The sequence below is a fragment of the Ascaphus truei genome, chromosome 6, assembly GCF_040206685.1.
Source record: "Ascaphus truei isolate aAscTru1 chromosome 6, aAscTru1.hap1, whole genome shotgun sequence".
NCBI lineage: Eukaryota > Metazoa > Chordata > Amphibia > Anura > Ascaphidae > Ascaphus > Ascaphus truei.
Genome location: NC_134488.1, coordinates 103,602,181 through 103,609,277, shown reverse-complemented (window position 1 = coordinate 103,609,277; position 7,097 = coordinate 103,602,181).

The following is a 7,097-nucleotide window of genomic DNA, read 5'->3' as shown; positions in this document are numbered from 1 at the left end:
TACCGGTGTTGGTGCACTTATAAAATACCTCGGCATGATCCAGCCATTCTTCAAATCCGACTTCTCCCAGGGGTGTCGGTTTGTCTCCAGAAAACGCCTTCAGCTTCCGGTACTGATGCGACTGGGTGGCTTGATGTATGGCCTCTGCTAGCACAGGGATGGACATATCATTAGGCGTGATATTGCTGGCAGGTACATACGCATCAAGTCTAGACATGCTGCTTCTACTTAGCGAGGGTCAGATGGTGGAAGGGGTAAAAGATACGCCTAGGCCCATGGCGGCAGGCCACCGGGGGTTCAGACTGCTCTCAGGGGTACTGAATGGGTTGGCCATTACTGCACTTGATGGGCCAGGGTACTCCTTCTGGGGCGTGGATGCAGCCAGCGGTTCAGCTACGGACACGTGCACCAGGGAGCAATGGACGCCAGGGGCTTCAGGCAGGCTTAATATGGAAGGTACTGCTTCTGGGCATATGTCCCGTTCAGTGACAAATAATGCTTTGCGCCAGGTGTTATCCGCATCATACTTATGGTCGACCACTCGGGCCGTGGCCAGGAATGGAAGTTTCCTCACTTGATCCCCTAAAGTGCCCAACGAGGTGGCGGCAGGGACCTTTCCAACAGCTATGGCACAGGTCAGTGGGATCTTGCATCTTAGGGCCCACTTGCGCACCTCAGTCGGCGAGGGCACAAACATGTTTAACTGGAAAGCACAATTTAGTTCTGAAGGGGCACCCCAGGTCTGAGCTCTCGGCAGCGCCTCCAAATGTAGCCATCTTTCCTACTGCTCTAGAGTGACTACTGGTACTGTACACACCTGCTGGGTCAGAGAGATTTGAGCCTCCACTAACTGGGAGCCTGGGGCAATAATAATACGTTTGGCAGCGCCTCCACTTACCTAGGATCCCCAGTGAGTGAGATTCCCCTAGGCAAGAACAATAGTAACACACTTCAGTTTGGTAACCGTTTACTGATATGCAGAAGAAGAACCTTATCTTATAACTATAAGTGAGAACGCACATACAGTAATATGTATATCATTGAACTGTTTACATACAATAACATCTACCCGTGGCTCGGCCACTCTCCTATAGAGAAATGTCACTTCCTGTCACCACGTGCACCCCACACCGTGTCCACTATAATATGTATATATGCACAGTTCTCTGGCCACTCCACCCAGTGTCCCCAAAGAGTCCTCCCCAAGGCGGGATCAGCGCCTGTTGGTTCCGGTGTTGGTGCACTTATAAAATACCTTCCGGTCACTGTGGTGACCGGCAACAAACTTCAAAAAGGATCCGCCGATCCAGCGCAGCCTCACACGAGTGGATGATGTCCAGCAGCTTGGGCCCAGACGACTGTCGCCACCGCAGCTCCACGACACTGTGTCCCTATCTGTATACGCAGTAAGGGAATAGTTGTCACTACCTATATAGGGCGTCCCTGCAGCACCACAAACTTATGGTGACTCAGGGTATAACTAGGGCCTGAGGGGAAATCTGGCCTACGCAGGTGGGTCACTGACCCCCTGCACACACACTACCTCTCCCCTTGCTCCTCCGGTGCCCTCTGGCTAGCGTGGTCTCTCCCCCAAGCTTCCCTTTCCTGCCTGCCAACAAATCCCTGCATCCTATTCGCTCCCTAGCATCAGGTGACTTTGCTGAGGCTCCTGGGGGTTGTAGTTTATTGTATTGCCTCTCTGTGATTGGCTAGCCGTTCGCGCGCTTTGCCATGCGCATGCGCGAACTCTCTCCGCTCTGGCAGTCACCCCTACTATTGCGCAACATGACGGCGCCCTGAGCTGCCGGGCCGCCGCGGAACATCCGAACACTCCCTCAAAGGCACCCTGCAGCGGAGGTGGACATGCAAATCATAACATCCCTACATTCTCCCCCTCGTGGAATCCAACGACCCCGCTTGGGAACGTACCCATACACATATTTACACAATAAAAATGCATAATAAGAGCTACACGTATCACTGTATACTCTATATGAGGTTATACATTTCATTGAACATTCCAATCACAGATCTCACTTTATGGCGATCCCACTGCTGAGATTCATAATGGGGTGCCCCAAATTGATCATATGCCATCCTCATGGGAGGTTGACCAGTTATTTGGCTTCTGCACAGGTGCTCTTCTGTTATTCCCTCTGGAGGGTAACAATTCTCGCTTGGCAATTCAAACTCTGCCCTTGAGGGGCTCAATGTTTCTACACAGTCTCTTTGGGGCACAAAGCATGGGCTCTGTGGATCTAGCGGCTGGCTCATTGGAGTCAGCGTATCTGTCGTTGGACCAAGGGGCCCTTTACCCGTAGCTCCTTCGGGAGATGCCCCCGCGGTCGGTAGGCCCCTTTGAGAGGTTCCTTCCATAGGATCCTCAGAGGTGGCATTTACTACAGTCTCTGGGCCATCCTCTGTACTATCCGACTCTCCATCGAGTGAAACAGTGGGTACTTCCAAGTCGCTGTCCCCTACTTGAGGTATGGGAAGGAGATGGTTTCTATGCCATACCTTTACCCGGCCTTCTGAATCTTTGATGCGGTATACCGGGAGGCCAGGCATCTGCGACTCCACTTCATATACGCCCTCTCTCCATCGGTCGGCCAGTTTGTGCTTTCCGGCGACACCCAAATTGCAAAGGAGGACCGCATCCCCTGGGCGGATTTCTTTATGGCGCACTTTGTGATCATAGCACCTCTTGTTATTCGCATTTAATTGAGCCGCCGCCTTCTCGGCCAGCTTATATGCCTGATGCAAGCTGTCTTGTAATCTTTGTACGTATCGGAAATGCGTCCTGTTGGATACCCCATCGGTAGATATCCGCAGGTGCACATCCACTGGCAGCCGGGCTTCTCGTCCAAACATTAGGAAGTACGGTGTGTAACCCGTGGACTTGTGGCGAGTACAGTTATAAACATGCACTAAAGTCTCTACATGCTTACTCCACTCAGTTTTCTGTGAGCCCTTGAGGGTGCCCAACATGTCGAGCAGCGTTCGATTGAAACGTTCGGGCATAGCGTCCCCTTCTGGATGGTACGGGGTAGTTCGTGATTTGGTGATGCTCAGCAACTTAAGCAATTCTCGAATGAGGTTACTTTCAAAGTCCCTGCCTTGATCAGAATGCAATCGATTTGGCAGTCCATAATGAATTAAGTATTTTTCCCACAGCACTTTAGCCACCGTCACCGCCCGTTGGTCTTTGGTAGGAAAGGTTTGAGCATATCTTGTATAGTGGTCCGTGATCACCAGTACATTTCCGATGCCCCGGGTGTCAGGTTCGATGCACAGGAAATCCATACACACCAGATCCATGGGGCCTGAACTTTTCAGATGGGCCATGGGTGCCGCCCTCGTGGGGAGTGTTTTCCTCTGTATACAATGGGTGCACTGCCTACAATGTATCTCCACCGATTCTTTCATTTTGGGCCAATAGAATCGATCACGGAGTAGACCGAACGTTTTGTCAATGCCAAGATGACCATGATCGTCATGTAATGCCCGGAGTACCATGTTTTGCAGAATCTTGGGCAGAAATAACTGTCGCCTGTCGGGATGATTGTGGTACGGTATGATCCGGTACAATAGACAGTTGTCCAGTTCAAATTTCCTGAGCTCCTTCATTAATAGGCCCACTAGTTCTTTGGGAGCTCGTTTAAGTAGGGAGGGGTTCTCTTGTTGCAATGCTTGCCGAACTAGTCCCACTACTGGATCCTGAATTTGGTGTTGCACCAATTCCTTCCATGAAATGATCTTATCCTCAGTGATATTCATCCCTTTTGGATGTCGGTACGCCCTAGGAATGGCTCTGAGCTGACACCCTAGTGAATCTGCTATTCTTAGCTCAGAGAACGCTACCCGATCGTCAACCACTGCAGCTAGAGAACACAGCGCACGTATGCCAGGCCCCGGAATTTCTTCCCACACTTCCTCGTCGGTAGTAGGGTGGAGCCCAGATCTTCGAGACAGAGCGTTGGCCCCTATATTGGTGGGCCCTGGTTTGTACTTGAGGTTGAATTGATAGTTTGACAACGCCGCTAGCCAACGGTGGCCTGTCGCATCCAGTTTAGCGGAATTATTGACATATGTCATCGGGTTGTTATCAGTCCTGACCTCAAACTGAATGCCATATAGATAGTCATGTAACTTATCCACTATAGCCCACTTGAGGGCTAGGAACTCCAGTTTGTGGACTGGGTAGTTCTGCTCGCTTAGGGTCAAACTTCTACTAGCATACGCCACCGGTCGGAGCCCAGTATCATATTTCTGATGCAACACTGCTCCCAAGCCATTGAAGCTGGCATCCACATGCAGGACGTACTCTCGGTCAGGATCAGCATATGCCAACACCGGGGCCTGGGTTAAATTGGTCTTCAACCCTAGGAATGCCTGTTCACATGCCGGAGTCCACTTGTCCCCAAATGGTGCTTGAGCCGTGATGGCTTTCCTCCCTGTGTCTTCGGGGTATATTTTTAAGAGATTATTAAGAACTTTGGCTTTACCCGAATAGCCCTCCACGAATCTTCGGTAGGACCCGCAGAACCCAAGAAATGACCGTAATTCTTGGACGTTACTGGGTCTGGGCCAATTCACCACCGCTGCTATTTTCCCAGGATCGGTAGACACAATGTGGCACACATAAGTCACTGACGTACGGCAGAACCTACACTTGTCCATGGACAGCTTAAGCCTTGCTTAGTCGATCCAACATCTTCAACAGTCGTTCCTCATGCTCCTCCAGCGTCTTTCTGAACACTAGGATGTCGTCGAGGTACACCAGGCATTCCCGAGGGTTCATGTCCCCAATGGTCTTTTCCATCAGACGCTGGAACGTTCCCTGAAGAAGTAGTTAATTCTACGAAACTAGTTGGATGTAACATTCTATTGCCTTATATCTGCTTACATTGGCCTTTGTCTATGTATTGGCCTGTCCTGTTTTTATTTCATCCTGTGTGCTGTTTTGGACACTTGTGAGAGACTTTGTAAGACTGTTCAAACTTCCCTATTGAATCCACCACTGCTGTGTAGACAGTGACGCCATTACACAGCGTCCCGCGACGGAGCGGCATCGTGGCACGCTGAGGGCACCCCAGCAAGCTGCGTTTTAACCTCTGTGCAGAGGATACACCTGCCGAGGTACAGGAGCAGCTTCATATCGGCCAGGAAGCAGGAGCGATTTCACCGAGCCCCAGTACCAGCTGCTGAACCTGGCTGCATGAAGGGAAATCCCCTTGGGAGTGAAAAGACTGACGTCCTGCCCAGAATCAACTGAGCTGCAGCAGCAGAGGGAAGCAAGCACCTGAATCTACAGCTAACAGCTGCCGAGTGGTAAACAGTGTGATACACACTACATGCCTTTTACCAACTTTTTTCATGTACGCAGATATATTACCCCCTTTTTAATTCTATAATATATTGTTGAATTTGCTTCACTATTTGGCGTTGTGCGCTGTTTTCTTTTGTTTCCATTCAGGAAGTACCTGCTCGGCATGATCCAGCCATTCTTCAAATCCGACTTCTCCCAGGGGTGTTGGTTTGTCTCCAGAAAACGCCTTCAGCTTCCGGTACTGATGCGACTGGGTGGCTTGATGTATGGCCTCTGCTAGCACAGGGATGGACATATCATTAGGCTAGATATTGCTGGCAGGTACATACGCATCAAGTCTAGACATGCTGCTTCTACTTAGCGAGGGTCAGATGGTGGAAGGGGTAAAAGATACGCCTAGGCCCATGGCGGCAGGCCACCGGGGTTCAGACTGCTCTCAGGGGTACTGAATGGGTTGGCAATTACTGCACTTGACGGGCCAGGGTACTCCTTCTGGGGCGTGGACGCAGCCAGCGGTTCAGCTACGGACACGTGCACCAGGGAGCAATGGACGCCAGGGGCTTCAGGCAGGCTTAATATGGAAGGTACTGCTTCAGGGCATATGTCCCGTTCAGTGACAAATAATGCTTTGCGCCAGGTGTTATCCGCATCATACTTATGGTCGACCACTCGGGCCGTGGCCAGGAATGGAAATTTCCTCACTTGATCCCCTAAAGTGCCCAACGAGGTGGCGGCAGGGACCTTTCCAACAGCTATGGCACAGGTCAGTGGGATCTTGCATCTTAGGGCCCACTTGCGCACCTCAGTCGGCGAGGGCACAAACATGTTTAACTGGAAAGCACAATTTAGTTTTGAAGGGGCACCCCAGGTCTGAGCTCTCAGCAGCGCCTCCAAATGTAGCCCTCTTTCCTACTGCTCTAGAGTGACTACTGGTACTGTACACACCTGCTGGGTCAGAGAGATTTGAGCCTCCGCTAACTGGGAGCCTGGGACAATAATAATACGTTTGGCAGCACCTCCACTTACCTAGGATCCCCAGTGAGTGAGATTCCCCTAGGCAAGAACAATAGTAACACACTTCAGTTTGGTAACCGTTTACTGATATGCAGAAGAACCTTATCTTATAACTATAAGTGAGAACGCATATAATATGTATATCATTGAACTGTTTAAATGCAATAACATCTACCCGTGGCTCGGCCACTCTCCTATAGAGAAATGTCACTTCCTGTCACCACGTGCACCCCACACCGTGTCCACTATAATATGTATATATGCACAGTTCTCTGGCCACTCCACCCAGTGTCCCCAAAGAGTCCTCCCCAAGGCGGGATCAGCGCCTGTTGGTACCGGTGTTGGTGCACTTATAAAATACCTTCCGATCACTGTGGTGACCGGCAACAAACTTCGAAAAGGATCCGCCGATCCAGCGCAGCCTCACACGAGTGGATGATGTCCAGCAGCTTGGGTCCAAACGACTGTCGCCACCGCAGCTCCGTGACACTGTGTCCCTATCTGACTATGCAGTAAGGGAATAGTTGTCACTACCTATATAGGAAATCCCTGCAGCACCACAAACTTATGGTGACTCAGGGTATAATTAGGGCCTGAGGGGAAATCTGGCCTACGCAGGTGGGTCACTACCTCTCCCCTTGCTCCTCCGGTGCCCTGTGGCTAGCGTGGTCTCTCCCCCAAGCTTCCCTTTCCTGTCTGCCAACAAATCCCTGCATCCTATTCGCTCCCTGGCATCAGGTGACTTCGCTGAGGC